We start from the raw sequence: 21,522 nt of genomic DNA, 5'->3' as shown, positions 1-21,522 counted from the left end.
TATTCTGCACCAGTTAGTTAAACCCACACTGCAATATTTACACCTTAGAACTGTGTTGTACTAGAGAATACCCATGTGGCCCATAAGCAACTGATAAGCTACACTTAGACACTTATGGGTTCCTGTTCCCCAAGCCAACCGCAGGGGTTCTAAGCATAATCTACTGAAACAATCCTCTAGACATCTCTTCTTAGTGGGTGCACCAACATATTTGTCCTCCGGCACCCTGACCAACAGCTAATTAACTCCGTAGGTTAAAGAGATATCTGTCTGCACAAATCCACTCGTCACTGCAAGTGTTGGCCTGAACCTGCGGATACTGTGCCTAACTCGTTGGCATCCATTAAGATCCCCTTCCCTCCCCCCTTTCTAATGAAAGTGGACAAGTACTTCTTTAAGCTGTCTCCTGCTACCAAATCTAGCATGACTCACAGATCAAAAACCAATGAAAAGAAGCTGAAACAGACCACTGAATCACAACCAGAAACCTTGACCTTCTCGGAGCATGGAGGGGTCTTAGACCCTGACCCACATTCCTTTCTCCTGCAAGAATTAAAATCTTTAAAATCTTTTTTTCTCCCCAAAATGGACTCTCTGCAAGCAGGCGTAGACACGCTTACAAGCGAGGTGCGACAGTTTTCCTCTCGACTCACCCAAGCTGAAACCCGCATTTCTGATGTGGAAGACAGACAAATCGCCTCAGCAACTACAATCAAGCAACTGGTAAAGAAAACTCAAACACTCCAAGATCGTATAGACGATCTGGAGAATAGAAGCCGTCACAACAATTTGCGCATTGTGGGAGTCCCTGAGTCCATCAAAGGCAAAGACCTGCTTGAATTCACGGCACTCAAACTACCGAGGATGCTGGGCCTACACCCTGACATACTACCCATAGATGTTGAGAGGGCCCACCGTGTGGGTCCAGAGAGGGCCCTAGACCAGGCAGGAGCAAGACCTAGACAGGTCATATTCAAGTGTCTCAACTTTCAAGAAAAGCTGAAAATCCTAAGGGCCTACCGCACCCACAGGGAACTCTTGTATGAAGGTTCAAAATTACTCCTGTTCCAGGACTTTTCTATGGATGTCTCCAGACAGAGGAAGGAATTTGCCCCAATTTGTACCCAGCTACATGAACAGGGAAGACAGGTGGCACTGCTGTTTCCTGCAAAATTACGTCTCCAAACCCAATATGGTGTCAAGATCTTTCACTCTCCTCAAGCTGTGAGGAGCTACTTAGCCACTGAAAATCAGAATCAATGTCCACCAACCTGAAGTATTTCCTTTTTTGTTTGCTCTACTATATTTCTCTCCCTCTGCCATAGGCCTCAAGGCTAGGAAATGGCTGAATCTGTTTTTTGCTCTCCTCCCTCGGAGAATAGAGGGGACTATTGCCCTGGGGGGCTTCTGGACTCCGGTAAGAGGCTGGACGATGCCTCTTGGGTAATGTTGAATACTGTTATTGTATTGTTTTGTTGGTTATATTTGTTATTTGTTTTGTTTTACAAGTTAGTTACATGCAGAAGGTTCTCTCTGTTACCATTATGTAATACTGTTCGGTTAACACCTCAATCACTTATGGTTAAGCACCCAACCCCACAAGATACGGGGCTACTCATAGGCATTACTCTTAGATCACTTGGCGGGATTGCACATAGATGGCCCATGAGCCAGCATATAAGCACTTACGGGCCTTATCCTATAATACCATACATAGGTTTCACTTTAGTTTTGGCTAGAAAATTCCACTGTTATAAAGGCACTGGGGCATCAGCCACCTCCACTGTCACCATTAGTCTGTACATCCCCCCCATACAAACATGTTTGGTAGTCTGGTGCCCTCAACACCCTTAATACAATCACCCACCTCTCCCCTCTGTGCTGATATGGTACGGCTAGGTATCACCAAGAGGAGAACTCACTCTCGCCCCCAATCCCGCTTGCAGGAGCTAGTGACCACTTCCATTTTCAATCTAGGCGGTGATATCATATTCACACCCCTTTCTTTTATGTATTTGATGTTAACTCTGCACATTACCTCAGATATTGATATGTTTTGCCTGTTTTACCTGTTGTTCTTGTGGTTTGGTAATCTGCCTACGCTTAGAAGATTTCAGAGGCTGACATCATGTGGCTTAGTGGGGTTAGAGCTCCAAATATGTGGGTTTCATTATGCAACACTGCACTATGCGGGAATTTTCACTGGGGATAGTATCAGACAACTGGCTAGGTTACCATACAGACGGCCCACACCTCAGAAGGCAAACATTCATTGGTGCTACCTTATAACTCCTTACAGAGCGGTTATCTTAATTTCTGCTGGAAAATGTTACTACTGTAACTGCTCCGGGAACTCATTGGTGACACACACACCCCTACTATGTATACCTGCCTATATACATACACACGGTAACCGGGCCCCCTTGCCTCTTATGGTACATCCCCCTACTTTGCCCCTAGAGTCTGGTTTAGAACGATTAGGTTGCTCTAAGGTAGAGACCCACATTATGCTGATTGCTGCTATGCCTAAACTATTTCACTACATCATGTGTGTATTACTTCTTACTATGCATTTTATACTGGACCTATGCCTTCTTATAAGTTGAGCGCTGCTTTGTTATATGTTATATTACTGTGTTGGTACCCCGCACATGCCCTTTCCCTCTTTTCCCCTTTTCTCCCCCCCCCCCCCTTTTTTTTTTTTTTTTTTTTTTCCATTGCTGATAAACATATTATGACGTGACATGTCTCTAAAAGTAGTGACCTGGAATGTGGGAGGTATTCACTCCCCCATAAAGCGTAAGGCTATTCTCACACATCTTAGGAAGTTGGGTACTGACGTTGCCCTATTACAAGAGACCCACCTAACAGATATAGAGCATCAGAAGTTACAGAGAGATTGGGTAGGACATGTAGTATTCCTCTCACATACTAGTGCCAGTCGCGGATTAGCCATTGCATTTGGGAAGAAAGTCTCAGTTAAGGTGGAAAATTCTTATTTTGATAGGGATGGTAGACATATGATAGTACAGGCCATGGTAAATTCAGTGAGATATGTATTTTGTAATCTCTATGCCCCTAATCAGAGAGCGATGGGCTTCTGGACTGACTTGACACGACACCTAGCTCCACACATAGGCTCAAACCTGATAATTGGGGGGGACTTTAATATTTCACCTACTCACACCTTAGACAGACTTTGGTTGGAACCGCACTCTTTTCGGGACCCCAAATCAAACTATAAAGCCAGATATGAAACAAAAATTTTTGGTATGCTGGAGGCCGACCTGGGGGTCTGTGACATCTGGAGGCTGCAGAACCCGGAAGGCAAAGATTATACATGCCTGTCCAAAGCTAAACACACACTATCCAGAATCGACCTTTTCATGACGGCCTGTAACTTAATCACCCACATTCATAGGTGTAAAATACACGACATCCTACTGTCAGATCATGCACCTGTGGAGTTAACATTGGGAACCCGGGGGCCACGGTCCAATAGGAACATCCTTAGATTCCCTACATACTTATCTACTTCAGAGGCATTCACTAAATTCTTGCGACACACTTGGACAGACTTTGCCACTGACAACGCTGCTCATGTAGATGACACACAGCTCTTCTGGGACACGGCGAAAGCAGTGTCTGCGGGGGCCATAATCTCCTATGTATCGAAGCTGCGATATAACACACAATATAAATATCGATCCTTACAGAGGCAGTTGGGACTGTCTTACCAATCTTACTTGCAAGCTAAGACTAAAGCAAGCTATGAGACATATATAGCGAGTAAAGCAGAATTGGAGGCCTTTATGAAACAACAAACTGCATCTGGGCTACTCAAGTCCACGGGCAGATATTACAGGTTCGGGAGCAGAGCAGGTAAAATGCTCGCATCTCTGACAAGGCCGCAGACATCTAGGACTAACATAGCAGCAATTAGATCATGAGGCGTGACACACACTAAACCGGCTGACATAGCACAATGCTTTGCACAGTTCTTCGCAGAACTATACACAAACCAAGACAGAGCCCCGGAGGGTGTTCAGGCTCGATTTTGGCAATCGATGCAACTCCCTCAAATAACACAAGAGCAGAGAGATGCACTCAATGCCCCCATAACTGTTGAGGAGTTGACATCTACTCTAAGGTCCCTGCCGATGGGCAAGGCGTCGGGCCCTGACGGCCTACCAGCCGAATTTTATAAGCTGCTTCTACCCCAAATCACACCCACTTTGACCAATCTGTACAATGCTTTCCTACATACGGAAGCTTCTCCCTCCAATAATTTCACGGCGGCTCACATTACACTTATTCCCAAGCCAGGGAAAGATCTCTCCTTACCAGGGTCTTACAGGCCAATATCGCTGCTGAACACAGACTACAAGCTGTTCATGAAGATCTTAGCGAACAGACTAAAAGTAGTCCTTCCAGACATTATACACCCCGATCAAACGGGTTTTGTGTTCAGACGCTCATCAGTGGTGAATCTCCGTAGGGTACTGCAAGTCATAGAGCACTACTGGTTGAAGGGACAGGAGAGATCGGAGGGGGTCAAATCGGAAGCCTTCCTGCTATCCCTGGATGCAGAGAAGGCCTTTGATAGGGTGGAGTGGCCTCACCTAGTAGATTCCATGTACAAATTCGGGTTCAGGGGTCCATTCCTAGAGATTATAAACAAAATGTATCAACACCCGACAGCACGGGTTATGGTGAATGGGCTTTTCTCATCAGATTTTCAATTACAGAGAGGCACCAGACAAGGGTGCCCTCTGTCGCCGTTACTTTTTAACATAGCATTGGAGCCCCTGGCTCTGAAGCTGCGGCAAATTTTTCCCGGAATAACGATAAAAGGTGTTTCCCTGCATTTGGCGTTATACGCCGATGACATGCTGCTCTTTGTGGATACGCCCTCCGCGCATATACCCCATATATTACACACAATTGCAGACTTCGGCACCTTCTCGGGCTACAGAATAAACGCCGCAAAGTCGGAGATTCTGTGGCTGCAGAGACACCAGAATGTGAATCACTCCTATCCTTTTGTGGAGATATCGGGAGGACTCTCTTACCTGGGTATTAAATTGCATCGGGACCCATCCAAAATGTATGATCTAAATATATCTTCCAAGTGTTCAGAGCTGGTCTCCTTACTGACAAACTGGGCTAATCTCCCCCTGGGCTTATCTGGTCGTATCAGTCTGATTAAAATGACAATCTTACCCAAGATCTTGTATCCCCTACTCATGTTGCCATTTTTGATTACAAAAAGGGATTTAAAGATCCTCACCCATGCACTATCACGATTTATATGGAGAGGTGGTAAACCACGGATTGCTGCTGACAAACTACACCTCCCATTCTTGGGGGGAGGCCTGGGTCTCCCTAATCTAAAGCTTTACAATTGGGCGGCGCTGGCCAGGCTAGTAACTGACTGGCAACTAGCTACGAATCATTTCTCTGAACCGGCTCTGGAGGAAGCGATTCTCGCGCCTCTGAAACCGGCCTACCTCCCGTATGCAAAATTATTGTCCCTGCCACCTGCAGTTGCCTGTAGTGTGCTATATCGAGACCCGCTAAAAGCATGGCAAATGATCCACAAGTTCTTGGGGGTAGCCGGCCCTCCCCCTAGGTACATACCAATTTCCGGGAATGCGGACTTCCCGGCAGGAAGCGAACATGAACCATTTCTTATATGGAAAACTCTCGGTATCAGAGTTTTGGGGGATGTCTTGGACCCTCTGCTTCGTACCATACGCTCTTTTCAGGAGCTACAGGCTAAATACCAGATCCCGCAGCGGCATTTCTATGCATATCTCCAACTGCGACACTATGCATCGTCCCTACAGACAACCAACACTGGTTTCTGGGACCCATCGCCCTTCGCTATAGCGCAGACATTATTTCAGGTGGGGAGATTTTCTCTCTCGCACTTCTACACCCGCCTGGTAAGACAAACAGAGACCCTAATCCAAACCAATATGTTGGCGAGACTGGTCGCAGACTTTTCAACTGCAGTGACAGTACAAGACTTAACGGACAGCCTAGACCTTGCAAGACGGGCTACACTTGCGATTCCTCTCAGAGAGGCGCAGGTCAGACTAATCCACAGGGATTATATCACACCTCATAGACTATCTAAATGGAGTGATCGGTACCCTAACCAATGCATTAAATGCAGCAGTGATTCCCCTTCTTTCCTACATTACTGGTTTGCCTGCCCGATTACCAGACGCTTTTGGGGTCATATGCAATACTGGGTTAAAACCACGTTTCATATAGAAATAGAGATAAAAACAGCAGAGATTTACCTCTTTAAGTGGGGCGACGCACATAAACAACTACATCAGATATTAACATTATGCATGATGCTGGCAAGGAAGTGCATCTTGTCTAGATGGACCTCCAAACTCCCCCCAACTATAGCTCAGTTTAAACGTTTACTAATCAGACAGCTATACATAGAACAATATGATGCACGCTTGGATACGATGCGTAGACTAAGGCCGTTTTGGAAAAAATGGTGCCCGTTTATAAATACCCTACACAGGGATTTAAAAGACCAAATCCTAAAACCATTCTTACACTCCGAAATATTGCCCTCTCTCAATGTTGATGAGGGTGGTGATGCATCATTGGTGCAACCTGACTCCCCTAATGAGCGTGCCAACGGCGCGACCCTCCCAACGGAAATTATGCTTTTCTAATTTTTTATTTTTTTTTTCCTCTCCTCTCCTCTCTCTCCATCCTCTGCCCTCATCCCTCCCCCCATGCCCCTCCATCCAAGAAGAGTAATTTCGGAGTAATCCGTTTGCATGTTGTTATATGTTACATATTGTTATGCACTGTTTAGATGTTTTAAAAAAAGAAAAATTTTGCAAAATCAGGGCAGATATGACGGACCTTAACCTGTGATTACAAAAGACTCCTATTCAGATGCACTAAGTCTATCTGATTCACTCTCGGATGTACGACTCACTATTCATCATAGAATAAAACTTTGTTAGCGCACTTCATCATGTCCTGCTCCGGAACCTGTATCATTTTGATGTACTTGTTTATATTGTATCTTGTATCTTCCAATAACCTGCATCTGATTGTTTTTGATTGTACCTGTTGTATTTGTTCCTGACTAATAAAAAGAATTTAAAAAAAAAAAAAAAAGAAGACAGATCAGTGAAGCAACTATGCCCCACACGATGAGAAGGCAATCTAGGACCCCTGGGCCTCCTAAAAAAAACGTTTTGGATCACTTCGCACAGCCAGTTAGGAGATCGGCTGATGATTCACATGACGAACTAAGTGACCCAGATTCAGTTGAAGAGAGGTCCCAATCGGATGCTAACTCAATATCCAGGTACCAGCACTATATCACAGAAGAAACACTAAAAAAAATGTTTGAGCAGCAGACACGCTCTATCACAAAGGAAATCCAGAGGAGTCATGCTGAGCTCAAAAAGGATATCGGAGAAATTGGAGACAGGGTAGACTCATTAGAGAGGAGACAAGATGATATCACTACTGACCAATCAAATTTACTTGCATACTCTGAGTCGTTGGCTGATCAATTAAGTCAATTGGAATTCAAATTGGCAGATGTCGAAGACTGTGCCAGACGGAACAATATCAGATTCCGAGGCATACCTGAAGAGGTCTCAAATGTGGACTTACAAGCCTACCTATCTGAACTCTTTGACAACTTACTGGATTCCACTGAAGGTTTGACCACCACAATGTAAAGGGCACACAGAGCATTACGCCCAAGATCAGTCGCGCAAGACAAACCTAGAGACGTTATTGTTTGCTTCCACAGTTTCCTTTTTAAAGATAAGCTAATGCAAGCTGCCTTCAGGAAACCTCCAATTGCAGAAAAGTTCCAGAATCTTCAACTTTTACCAGATCTATCAGCCCACACCCTGCAGAGCTGAAGACTCTAGCAACCAGTCACTTCTGAGCTTAGAAAGGCAGGTCTTAAATACCGCTGGGGTTACCCCGCCAAACTGATTGTCACTAAAGACAATCAAACCCATATTGTTTCATCCCTGACCCAGGGCACCACCTTACTGGCACAATGGGGCCTAATACAGGGCAGCACAATTGAACCAACTCCAGTCAAGGCGAAACTGAGAGCCACTGCACCTGACTGGCCACCTGAAGATCAGCGGCCTAAAAGGCAGAAAACCCCAGCGGTCCCACCTTGACTTTCTGGCAAAGATGAGAGTCGTTGCTGATTTATATCTGACCATCTGTTTTAATTCCTTTTCTTTCCAGCATTGCTAAAAAGGGGATCCCCAATGGGGGTTAGGTCTGGCTAGGCCTAATTATAAATATGTCTCTACCTCTTGTCATAAATAGTTAAAAATAGGTTGTGGTTGTTATTTACAGACAATTTCTTTGTTGTTGTTAATCTTTAAATTATAAGACATGCTGCACTAAAATGACAAAACGGGTCACCCTTGCACAGGTTGAGCATTCATATCCTGCTGGGGAGATATGGTCGATATTGTTACCAAAACTGTTGATGTTACAACATTTGTTATCTAATGTTTTATTGTTTCTGTTTATATTTACAAGTTATTGTTCAGGGCACTTTTTAGGGGTTGTTGTTACAATACAGACACATATAAGTTTCACAATCCCTCAACTTCGCACAAATGACTTGATGCCCTCACACTGCAATCACAAGTGAGATTTAACTTAACTCTAGACGGAGAGAGGCCGGACACACCGGCCCTTCCTTATATAGCCCCCCCCCCAAATAGGTAGCCCACACCAGGGTTCCATCTAGGTGGACTATTTCCACCTCATAAAATCAGCATAGCGCTCACTGACATAAGACTTATTCTGAGTCTCCTACATACCCTCACCCCCAACATTCCTCCCCCCCCTTTCCTCCCACTCTAAAAATAATGGCGAACCATCTTAGATTTCTCACTCACAATGCAAGAGGCCTCAACTCCCCCCATAAACGAAGCCTCTTGGCTAGGGAACTCCAATTCTACAGTCCCGATGTTGTCTTCATACAAGAAACCCACTGGAAAATAGACTCCCCACAACGATTCTATTCCCGCTCCTATTGGATACCTGACCACTCCCCTTTCACTAAGAAGGCCAGGGGCACGGCCATACTCCTACATCACAGAGTAGCGTATGAACCCATCCAAACTTTTAGGGACCCGCAAGCTAGGTATACCATTTTAGTTTGCAAACTGAATCATGTACTACACACATTGGTTTCCATTTACCTCCCTAATTCCCACCAGCCTGCATGCCTCCGTAAAATTTTGCAACTAGTAGACCAGTATAGACAAGGCCGAGTTATCTTAGCAGGTGACTTCAACATGACCTGGGACCCCTCCCTGGACCGCAAAACCACAATTCCAGACAATATCAACCCCCAAACAAGCAGTATTTCTGCTAAATTCCGGAATGTGATGTCTCTCTACGGTTACTTTGATATTTGGAGGTCTTTACACACCCGTAACAGGGACTACACTCACTACTCACACCCCCATAAGACCTATTCCAGATTGGACCATATGTTCTGCCAAGCAGAGACCTTGGACACTGTTACACGATCAGAGATTGCCGTAAGCTCCTGGTCAGAACATGACTTACTTTTGACCGACTTCCTTCCCATGGACAAGCCTCTTCCTCAGACAGGCTGGAGACTCCTGCGACACATCCTCACAGACATAGCCTTTAGGGAAGAATTGAGACGAGACTTGACCGAACTACTTAGGCAAAATGATAACCGACAGATTCAAGACGACACCTTGTGGGGTGCCATCAAGGCAATGGCCAGGGGACTTATAATCCGTAAACAAGGTCACATCAGAAAATTGGCTGGCTTAACGCTTGCGCAGGCTCATACTAGACTCAGACAACTAGAACTGAGCAACAGAACCTCTATTTGATAGAACAGATTAGAGATGTGAGGGATCATATTAACCAGTTGGAGTTGAAGCGGACACAATCTCCCCTTTCCAAACTAAAACAATTGTTTTACCATAAAGGAAATAAGGCTGATACACTTCTAGCCAATAAACTGAGAAACAAATATAGTGCTAGCCGCATATCACAGATCCTGCATGAAAATAAGTTACACAAGAAACCATCTTTGATAGGCAAGAGCTTCGCAGACTTCTATTCTAAACTCTATAACATTGGTAACAAGGTGGACTTACATCCGTCCTCTATAGATACGGTTAAACAGTACCTCTCTTCCTTAAATTTGTCTGGGCTCAGGCCGGAACAGCAGTCCACGCTTACACAGCCATTTTCCCTGTCTGAAATCAAGCACACCATTAAACGCATGAAACCATTTAAGGCTCCTGGGCCAGATGGGTTTTCTGCTCAGTTCTATAAGCAATACATCCACGAACTGGCCCCGTACTTGCTCAGGTTCTTTTGCTTGGCGAGTAGCACCGGATCATTTAAAGAGGAATTTCTTCAAGCCGCCATAATTACCATACCCAAATGAGACAAAGATCCCTCTCTCTGTTTAAACTACAGACCAATTTCCCTGATTAACATCGATATAAAGATCTATTCCAAGATCTTGGCCATTTGTATTGGCAAGATGCTGCCAGACCTAATTCATCCTGATAAAGTTGGGTTCATTTACAACAGAGAAGGCCCAGACAACACCAGGCATCTCATTAATATCATGAGTGAGTCAACCAGGATGAAAAAACCCTTCTCAGTCGTCTCCTTAGATGCTGAGAAGGCTTTTGACCGAGTTCGGTGGGACTACCTGTGGGAAACGCTCCAAGCCTTCCAATTCCCCCCTGAACTTTGCGTGGCAATCAAAGCCCTATATTCGGCCCCAACGGCGTTTGTCAGAGGTCTGGGATTCCAAACCTCGCCGTTTCATATTTCGAATGGCACTAGACAGGGGTGTCCCCTTTCACCCCTGTTGTTCGCTTTGGCAATTGAACCTCTCGCTACGAAAATTCGGTCGGATGCATCTCTGCCAGGAGTTAGACTCTCGGGCACGTTACATAAAATCGCACTGTTTGCAGATGACGTTACCGTTTTCACCACAGATCCCGCCAAAGCTATCCCTCAACTGTTGGAGATTCTGAGGGTGTTTGGTGATCTTTCCTATTATAAACTCAACACAAACAAAACAGAAGTTTTCTGGTGGGGATATACACAATCCTACATCCGTGCTCTGCAAGACAAACACCACTTCAAGTGGTTGACAGAACGGATAACCCACTTGGGAGTTAAACTGTCTCCTAGTGTCCAACAAATGATAAAAGATAATTATTCTCCCCTTTTAGCAGAACTACGACGGTTAAAAAACGCGTGGGATCATAAATCCATATCGTGGATAGGAAGAATTACATCACTCAAAATGTCTTTCCTTCCTAAGTTAACATACTTATTTTGCTGCTTGCAGATCAGAGTCCCAATGCATCTCCTTCTCCAATCTCAGAGTGAGTTTACGAAGTTCATTTGGCAAGGCAAGGTCCCTTGAATCGCTCACAAGACCTTGCAACTCCCCGTTCTCTTAGGTGGGCTCGCATCCCCGTCGGTGGTGAAATATTATGAGGGAGCCATGCTGACGCATATCTCCCAATGGGGAGTAACCCAGGCCCGGGACAGGTGGAGAGAACTCGAGCAGGCATCATTGCCACCCAACGTCCTTCTCCGGGATGTTATTTGGATCCCTCACCACAGTTGCAGAATGCTGAGTATAAACAATCTGGTTATTCTGGAGTGTCTATCAGTTTGGGATAAGCTTAGACACCGTCAACTTATTGCTCCTCATCCCTCTCCCATTACTTCAGTAGCTGGCCTACTTGTGAACTTACCAGATACCCACCCGAACACGTGGGCTCGATTAGGAGTCATTAAAGTATCAGATTTCTGGTCCACCATGAAACCAGATGAATTTATAACATTACCACAACTAAATGAGCAGTCAACCGTTCCTCAGTTTCTCAACTTTGAACTTTGCAGGATTCAGAGTTTCCTAAGAAGTTGGAATTTTTTTCCTCATGCTTCCCGTCCCCTTACTCCATGGGAGTCTGTCTGGCAAGGCGGGCGCAAGCTTATCCGACCTTTGTCAAGACATTACGTCCTTTTAGATGGCGCCTCACCATCGACTGTGGCTCCTCATCTTTTGAGATGGGATACTCTCCTAGGCACTGACACCACCAGTGAAACGTGGCAACGGGCCATCCAGTTAACCAAAAAGACCCTTCATTGTGTAACAATATTCAAAACGTTTTACAAGGTACTCTCTCACTGGTACTTTGTCCCCACAAGACTATCTAGGATGTTTCCTGGATTGTCTCCGCTGTGCTGGAGAGGCTGCGGTCAACGTGGTAGCTTGCTACACATTTGGTGGGAATGCCCCGTCATTAAACCATTATGGGAAAGAGGTATACGTATCCTCTTAAACTATGGCATTAGAGTTTCTGCTGTTCCGGCGCTCGCCCTCCTTCACTTGAATTTACACAGCTTACCTAGACACCAGAGTCTTTTTAGTGTCTATCTCCTGGCCTCAATCAAGACCAACATTGCTAAAGCTTGGAAAAGGGCTGTCCCTCCTAGCTGGCAGGATGTTACCCATACAATGGCCTACCTATATACCATGGAAAAGCCAATTTACTTTGACCTCAATAAGTCTGACCTATTTGAAATGGCCTGGGCCGACTGGAAGAACGACCATGACACTTTGTGGCACCCACAGGCTCTGACGTCTGACGCCCAACCTGACAGCTAACACCCTGACTACTCTAGCTAATGAGCTTAGTGCACAAACGACTAGAAACATGGACAATAGTACAGTCCCCCCCCCCCTCTTCCACATATATGAACCCCCCCCTCCCCCTCCCCTCATTCTGTTTTCCTATACTCAGAACATACCAATTAAAGTGCCCTGCTGTGCTCTTATTTATTTATTTACTTATTTTTTGCTTTTCAAATATGCAAAATTTTATGTGTTGGGTTCTATGACCCACCAAACTGTTTATTTCCAGTACTGAAAAAAGGGGTCCTGCGAGTCCCCGATTGTTATGTTATATTTTTGCAAAACCTTTAATAAAAACAATTAAAAAAAAAAAAAATGTGGGTGGTATGTCCCTTTAAGCATTTCCAGTAGTGGGAGGGCACTAGGTCATTACTAAGGTTTGTTTAATATGTTTGTTTTTAAATAAACTTTCAGAATTTTATTTTATTGATACTTGCTGATTGTCATCACTGAGTTATAAAACTACACAGCTCACTTCATCTAATATTCAAATCTATCATCTACAAATCTGAGGTCACAATCCAATAAACATATAATTATATATATCCTTATTTTAAACAAATGTGTTACTGTATTTTTATTTCAGCTAGACAAACTTGCAATTTCAGAAGCAGAAAGGTTTGATGTGCAAATTGTCTATAGTTAAATGTTTCTCCAATGTTTACTTTATGAAATGTTGCATATGAAGCGTTATTCTTTTGGTATTATAGACTATAGTGGGAAAGCCTGCCCAGAGGACGGAACCACCGAACCACGCTGCCATTTTCAGAATCCACCAGCTGGATGCGTAAGCTGCATCCAGGTGAATTATTTTGGCCTTGCGCTGCCAACATTCCATTGAGGATGCGTGCGCAACTGCCAACGGACATCACAAACGCAATTATAGTATAGATTGGGGAGATACTTTGCAACTGAAATACGTTCTGTAAAAAAAAAAATCGTACTAAGCTTAAAAAGGGACAGATATTTTCAAAAATGTAAAATGTTTGGAACACTTTATTACCTTTTTTGATGCAATCATTTTTCAATAGCTATCTGCACCCACCACTTGCCTTATTTAGAAGGCATATACATGGACTAGTTACTGGAGTAGACAAGGTCATTATATTGGCAAGCCCTTTATTACTTTGCAGTTCTTTTGTTAATCATCTCTTCTGAAGCCAATTAGGGACAGATGTTCTATCGCCTAGATTACAAGTTTTGAGCGCTATAGGGAAATTAACGAACGCAACAAAAGTGTCGTTATTTAATCCCCTATAGCGCTGCCATTACAAGTTTTTAAAAGCCGGCTTGTGCGGGTGATATGATGCTTTTAAGCTCCATACCGCACCAAAAACAAGCGCTGTTTTGGCGTGCTCGTGCACGCTTTCCCCATAGACATCACGGGGGAGAGCGGGTCAGAAAAAAGTCTAACACCTGCGATTGCGGAAAGAAAATCTCTGTAACGCAGCCCCATTGATGTGAAAAAGAAACTAACGTTTAAACCTAACACCCTAACATAAACCCCACGTCTAAACACCCCTAATCTGCTGCCCCCGACATCGCTGACACCTGCTTACAGTTATTAACCCCTAATCTGCCACTCCCGATATCTCCGCCACTATACTAAAGTTATTAACCCCTATTCCGCCGCACCCCAACATCGCTGCCACTATAATAAAGTTATTAACCCCTATTCTGCAGCTCCCGGACATCGCTTCAACTAAATAAAGTTATTAACCCCTAAACCTCTGGCCTCCCACATCACTACAACTAAATAAACCTATTAACCCCTAAATTGCCAGCCCCCCACATCCCAACAACCTAAATTAAACTATTTACCCCTACACCTAACCCTAACGTAACCCTAACCCTAACAACCCCTAACGTTAACATAATTAAAATAGATGTAATTAAATTTACAATTATTAACTAAATAATACCTATTTACAACTAAATACATACTTGCCTGTGAAATAAAATATAAGCTAGCTACAATATAACTAATAGTTATATTGTAGCTAGCTTAGGTTTTATTTTTATTTCACAGGTAAGTTTGTATTTATTTTAACTAGGTAGACAAGTTAGTAAATATTTATTAACTATTTAATAACTACCTAGTTAAAATAAATACAAAATTACCTGTTAAACAAAACCTAAGCTACCTTACTCTAAAACCTAAAATTACAAAAATTAAAAAAACCTACCATTATAAAAATATAAAAACCTACCATTACAAAAAACAAACAAAATGAAATTATCCAAGAAAATAAAATTTCTATTTCTATTCCTATTCTAATACAATTTAAAAAAAACCCACGCCAAAATAAAAAAAGCCTAATCTAGAATAAACTACCAGGGGCCCTTAAAAGGGCCTTTTGGGGGCCCTTAAAAGGGCCTTTTGTAGGGCATTACCCTAAGTTAAACAGCTCTTTTGCTACAAAAACAAACAAACGCTCCCTAACAGTATATCAACCCCCACCCCCCAAACTACAAAGGGCCCTTAAAAGGGCCTATTGAGGGGCCCTTGAAAGGGCATTTTGTAGGGCATTGCCCTAAGTTAAACAGCTCTTTTGCAAAAAAACAAAACAAACACCCCCAAACAGTATACAAATGCCCTACAAAGGGCCTTTTGTAGGGCATTACCCTAAGTTAAACAGCTCTTTTGCTACAAAAACAAACAAACACTCCCTAACAGTATATCAACCCCCACCCCCCAAACTACAAAGGGCCCTTAAAAGGGCCTATTGAGGGGCCCTTGAAAGGGCATTTTGTAGGGCATTGCCCTAAGTTAAACAGCTCTTTTGCAAAAAAACAAAACAAACACCCCCAAACAGTATACAAATGCCCTACAAAGGGCCTTTTGTAGGGCATTACCCTAAGTTAAACAGCTCTTTTGCTACAAAAACAAACAAACACTCCCTAACAGTATATCAACCCCCACCCCCCAAACTACCAAGGGCCCTTAAAAAGGCCTTTTGGTGGGCCCTTAAAAGGGCCTTTTGTAGGGCAATGCCCTAAGTTAAACAGCTCTTTTGCTGCAAAAAAACCCAAATGTGCCCTAAAAAAATACATTACACAAAATAACAAACAAATTATCAAAAATAATAAAAAGTATTCCTATTCTTATACCCATTAAAAAAATAACACCCCAAAATAAAAAACTGAATCTGGAATAAACTACCTTAAAAGGGCTTTTTGTAGGGCATTACCCTAAATACATCAGTTTTTTTTCTGAAAAAAAAATACAAATACCCACTTACATTACAACCAATAGAACCAATAGAATTAGAGCTGCTTAAATTCTATTGGCTGATTTGATGAGGATGAGGACTTCTCCGCCGGGATGAAGATCGTTCAAGCAGTACTTCAAAAACTGTAAGTGGATCATCGGGGAATAGTGTTAGGTTTTTTTAAGGTTTTTTTTTTGGGTGGGTTTTATTTTTAGATTATGGTTTGGGCAGCAAAAGCGCTAAATGCCCGTTTAAGGGCAATGTCCATACAAATGCCATTTTCATGGCAATGGGTAGCTTAGGTTTTTTAGATTTAGTTTTTTTATTTTGGGGGGATGGTTGGGTGGTGGGTTTTACTGTTGGGGGGCTTTTTTTTTTTTTTTTACAAGTAAAAGAGCTAATATCTTTGCGGCAATGCCCCACAAAAGACCCTTTTAAGGGCCATTGGTAGTTTATTGTGGGCTAGATTTTTTTATTTTGGGTTGGCTTTTTTATTTTGATAGGGCTATTAGATTAGGCGTAATTCTGTTCTATTTTTGATAATTTCGTTTTGTTATTTTCCATAATTTAGTGTTTGTTTTTAGAGTAGTGTTAGGATTTTTTTAATGTGTAGTTTAGTTTATTTAATTGGTAGTTAGTTTAATTTTTGTTTAATAATTATATTAGTTTAATTGTTAGTTTAAACTTAGTTTTTTTCATTTGACAGGTAAGTTTAAATTTAATTTAATTTGTAATTTTAATATAACGTTAGGGGGGCATTAGGTTTAGGGGTTACTAGTTTAAATTAGTTTATTGTGATGTGGGGGACTTTCGGTTTAGGGGTTAACAGTTTAATTTATTATATTTCATTGTGGGGGGCTTTTGGTTTAGGGATTAATAGGTTTATTATAGTGGTGGTGGTGTAGGGCTTAATATCTTTAGTATAGTGGGGGCGATGTGAGCAGACGGCAGATTAGGGGTTAATAACTTTAGTATAGTGGTGACGATGTCAGGGATCGGCGGAATAGGGGTTAATACATTTATTATAGTATTTGCGATGCGGGAGGGCCTGGGTTTAGGGGTTAATAGGTAGTTTATGGGTGTTAGTGCACTTTTGAACACATTAGTTATGAGTTTTATGTTACAGCTTTGTAGCGTAAAACTCATAACTACTGACTTTAGATGGCGTTACGGATCTTGTGTAATGCTCGCTTTTTAGCCTCACTGCAAAACTCGTAATACCAGCATTGTATCCCTGTCTAGTAAGGCACTCTCCGGATTTGAAAAAGGGTACATTTTAATCCAGGATGGGGGGTATATAGGGGCGTTGTTACCAACTGAAGGGATCGTAATCAGCTGTATAACTGTGGATTTTTCAAATAAATAAACCAAATCACCTATATTGGGATATATGTGGCAGTGATAGATATAATTAAGAAATATATATTATAAAGTTATGTGTAACAGATTTATTTTATTCCCTTAATAATTTAACAAAGTGAAAATATTGTATCAATTTAATGTGCCAGGTGGAAATGTGATGCTAAATATTCCTGGTATTTGATACAATTTATTTATATGCAAATTGCCTACATGAAAGAGTATGTATACTTAGTGTGAATAAGCTATTGTAGTGAACCGTGTTCAATGGTGATCCTGAATTTCTAAACCTAATAAAGTGCTTTTGCTGAAAAAATGAGTGTGTATGTTAATGCTGTATGAATAGAGTTTAATTAATGAGATTCCCCATATGTCCTTACATTAAAGTGCTAAGTGCAAATATCATGGTGAAAAATAGCTATCTAAACCTAATGCGACCTAAAATTTACAACATGTGAAATTCTGAAATACATAAACCAATTTTCTTAAGTAGTAATAAATTCCAATTTATTAATCTTAGTGCTAGAGGACAATTCAAGGAAAAAACAATTAAAAATTTGTATAAAATGGAACATTCACACATCACTCATATAGCTAAAAGAAACTTGTGGGACGTCACCCAAAGTATTAAAAACAATAGATGATATATATCTTGATATAGGGGTTAATAATAGAAGCTCTAAATGTAATATATACGACCAATATATATTGCGATATTACTTGAAAGTTTAAAGTGAGTAATTCAACTTTGATTATAGGGACAATTATGCCAACTGTGAACCTTTCAAATTTGGCGTTTATCTGCACTGCGGTTCTGTGTTAAGATAGATCGTAAATCTCTAAATTACAGGTATGTCTCTTATTTTTCTTTGGATATATTACAGTTTCTCTCATCAAATAGGACTGGTTTGTGATGAAACAATACTTTGCGAGACGTCCCACAGGTTTCTTTTAGCTATATGAGTGATGTGTGAATGTTCCATTTTATACAAAATTTTAATTGTTTTTTCTTGAATTGTCCTCTAGCACTAAGATTAATAAATTGGAATTTATTACTACTTAAGAAAATTGGTTTATGTATTTCAGAATTTCACATGTTGTAAATTTTAGGTCGCATTAGGTTTAGATAGCTATTTTTCACCATGATATTTGCACTTAGCACTTTAATGTAAGGACATATGGGGAATCTCACTAATTAAACTCTATTCATACAGCGTTAACATACACACTCATTTTTTCAGCAAAAGCACTTTATTAGGTTTAGAAATTCAGGATCACCATTTAACACGGTTCACTACAATAGCTTATTCACACTAAGTATACATACTCTTTCATGTAGGCAATTTGCATATAAATAAATTGTATCAAATACCAGGAATATTTAGCATCACATTTCCACCTGGCACATTAAATTGATAGAATATTTTCACTTTGTTAAATTATTAAGGGAATAAAGTAAATGTGTTACACATAACTTTATAATATATATTTCTTAATTATATCTATCACTGCCACATATATCCCAATATAGGTGATTTGGTTTATTTATTTGAAAAATCCACAGTTATACAGCTGATAACGATCCCTTCAGTTGGTAACAACACCCCTATATACCCCCCATCCTAGATTATCTATCTCATAAAACCGAAAGATTATCTATCTCATAAGACCGAAGGATCTTATATTTATAGGGTGTTTGGGATCCCTATATTTCCAGTGCTCTACTCGCCCATACATCAAAATACATTTTAATCCAAGTGACGTTTTGGGGTTTAGCAACCCGCCGTGTATACTATTACGGCTATATCACCTTCTAATAATGTGATATTACAGTCAAAGTGCATATTAAAAAGAAGTCAAAGCAAGAGGCTGAAGAATTGACAAACTAACGCCTACATTGCGAGTTTTGCAGTAAGGTAAAAAAGCAGCGTTAACAGGTTATAACGCCGCTTTTTCACGCCCGCTGCTATTACGAGTCTTGCAGGTATAGGTGTACAGCACACTTTTTTGGCCTTATCGCAAACCTACTTACGTAAAGTTTGTAAAGCCTTTTTTCTATGGGACTTCCATAGCGCTGGTATTACGAGTTTGTCCTGGGAGGCCAAAAAGTGAGCGGCACAGCCTCTACCGACAAGATTCCTAATGCATTTTAAAGACAGTAGTTATGAGTTTTACACTACAAAGCTGTAGCATAAAACAAATAACTAAAGTGCGAAAAAGTACACTAACACCCATAAACTACTTATTAACCCCTATCGCCGCCACTATAATAAACATATTAACCTCTAAACTGCTGCACTCCCACCTTGCAAACACTAGTTAAATATTATTAAACCCTAATCTGCCGCCCCTAACATCGCCGCCTCCGACATTATACTTATTAACCCCTAATATGCTGCCCCAACATCGCCAATAGCTACATTATATTTATTAACCCCTAATCTCCCTCCCCCAATGTCGCCGCAACCTACCTACATTTATTAACCCCTAATCTGCCCCCCCCAACGTCGCCACCACTATTCTAAATTTATTAACCCCTAAACCTAAGTCTAACCCTAACACCCCCTAACTTAAATATAATTTAAATAAATCTAAATAAAATTCCTATCATTAACTAAATTATTCCTATTTAAAACTAAATATTTAACTGTAAAATAAACCCTAAGCTAGCTACAATATAACTAATAGTTACATTGTAGCTATCTTAGGGTTTATTTTTATTTTACAGGCAAGTTTTTATTTATTTTAACTAGGTAGAATAGTTACTAAATAGTTATTAACTATTTAATAACTCCCTAGCTAAACTAAATACAAATTTACCTGTAAAATAAAAGCTAACCTAAGTTACAGTAACACCTAACCCTACACTACAATTAAATAAATTCCCTACATTAAATAAATTAAATTTAATTAGCTAAATCACAAAAAACCCCACTAAATTACAGAAAATAAAAAACAAATTACAAGATCTTTAAACTAATTATACCTAATCTAATAGCCCTATCAAATTAAAAAGCCCCCCCAAAATAAAAAAAAAAACATAGCCTAAACTAAACTACCAATAGCCCTTAAAGGGCCTTTTGTGGGGCATCGTCCCAAAGAAATCAGCTCTTTTACCTGTAAAAGAAAATACAAACAACCCCCCCAACAGTAAACCCCACCACCCACACAACCAACCCCCCAAATAAAAGACTAACTAAAAAACCTAAGCTCCCCATTGCCCTGAAAAGGGCATTTGGATGGGCATTGTCCTTAAAAGGGCATTTAGCTCTATTGCTGCCCAAAGCCCTAACCTAAAAATTAAACCCACCCAATACACCCTTAAAAAATCTTAACACTAACTCCTGAAGATTCACTTACCGGGAGAAGTCTTCATCCAAGCAGCAAGATGTCCTCAACGAAGCCGGCAGAAATTCTCTTTATTCTGGATAATAATTCACACCTCAGCATAGACATAGCACTATAACAAAATCCAGTATATAGAAGACAACAATATAACAGCATTAGGAATATTGTAAGGGATATATAATCAGCATAGATTGTGTAATAAGTAAAAGATGAAACTAGCAAGTCCGTCCTTTATATAGAATATGTCTTGTTTCCGCTTTTTATTCTCTTAGATTAGCAAGCATATCTAAAAATTGGCATCTAGAAATGACATCTAAAAATGACACCTTAACATATACGCTAAAATGGCTTTATTATGACAGATAAGGGAATGTTTTAACAACATTCCGACTACTATCCAATGAAATTGAGCCTATTATACACAGCCCTGCCCCATCCAATAGAAAACAAGCCCCTACTGAGATTATACCCAATAGAAATTATCAGATCATGATGAGAAATAGGGCTAATATGAAAATGTCTACAGCCACACTGCCTTGAATGCACCCGATCCCATCTGAACTTGGAAGTTAAGCAGGGCCAGGCCTGGTCAGTACCTGGATGGGAGACCTCCTGGGAACACCAGGTGCGGTAGGAATTTTTTTTAAATAATAGGTATGAAGTCATAACTAAAAAGGCTGGGTTTGTATATATATTTTTCCAAATTTGGAACACTGTATTCTAACAGGAATTTTTGTATTTTCTCTGAATAAAAGTGATCAGATGCAGACGGAGCTTGACAAAATAAGGATACCATCTAAATGTATTATAATGTATTTTTTAATCACAGATTTTTAA

The 21,522-nt window shown here is 41.1% G+C and overlaps 1 protein-coding gene and 1 non-coding gene across 2 annotated transcripts in view; both read left to right on the top strand.

The window, feature by feature from the left end:
- PDE1A (phosphodiesterase 1A) overlaps positions 1–21,522 on the top strand; it is a 545,834-nt gene that overhangs the window by 144,444 nt on the left and 379,868 nt on the right. The window lies entirely within an intron of this gene.
- Positions 21,204–21,322, top strand: LOC128646288 (5S ribosomal RNA). Its single transcript, XR_008400250.1, has one exon. It is a non-coding gene; the product is annotated as a 5S ribosomal RNA (ribosomal RNA).

The sequence above is a fragment of the Bombina bombina genome, chromosome 1 (assembly GCF_027579735.1).
Source record: "Bombina bombina isolate aBomBom1 chromosome 1, aBomBom1.pri, whole genome shotgun sequence".
Lineage (NCBI taxonomy): Eukaryota > Metazoa > Chordata > Amphibia > Anura > Bombinatoridae > Bombina > Bombina bombina.
This window is presented reverse-complemented; position numbering and strand designations above follow the sequence as displayed.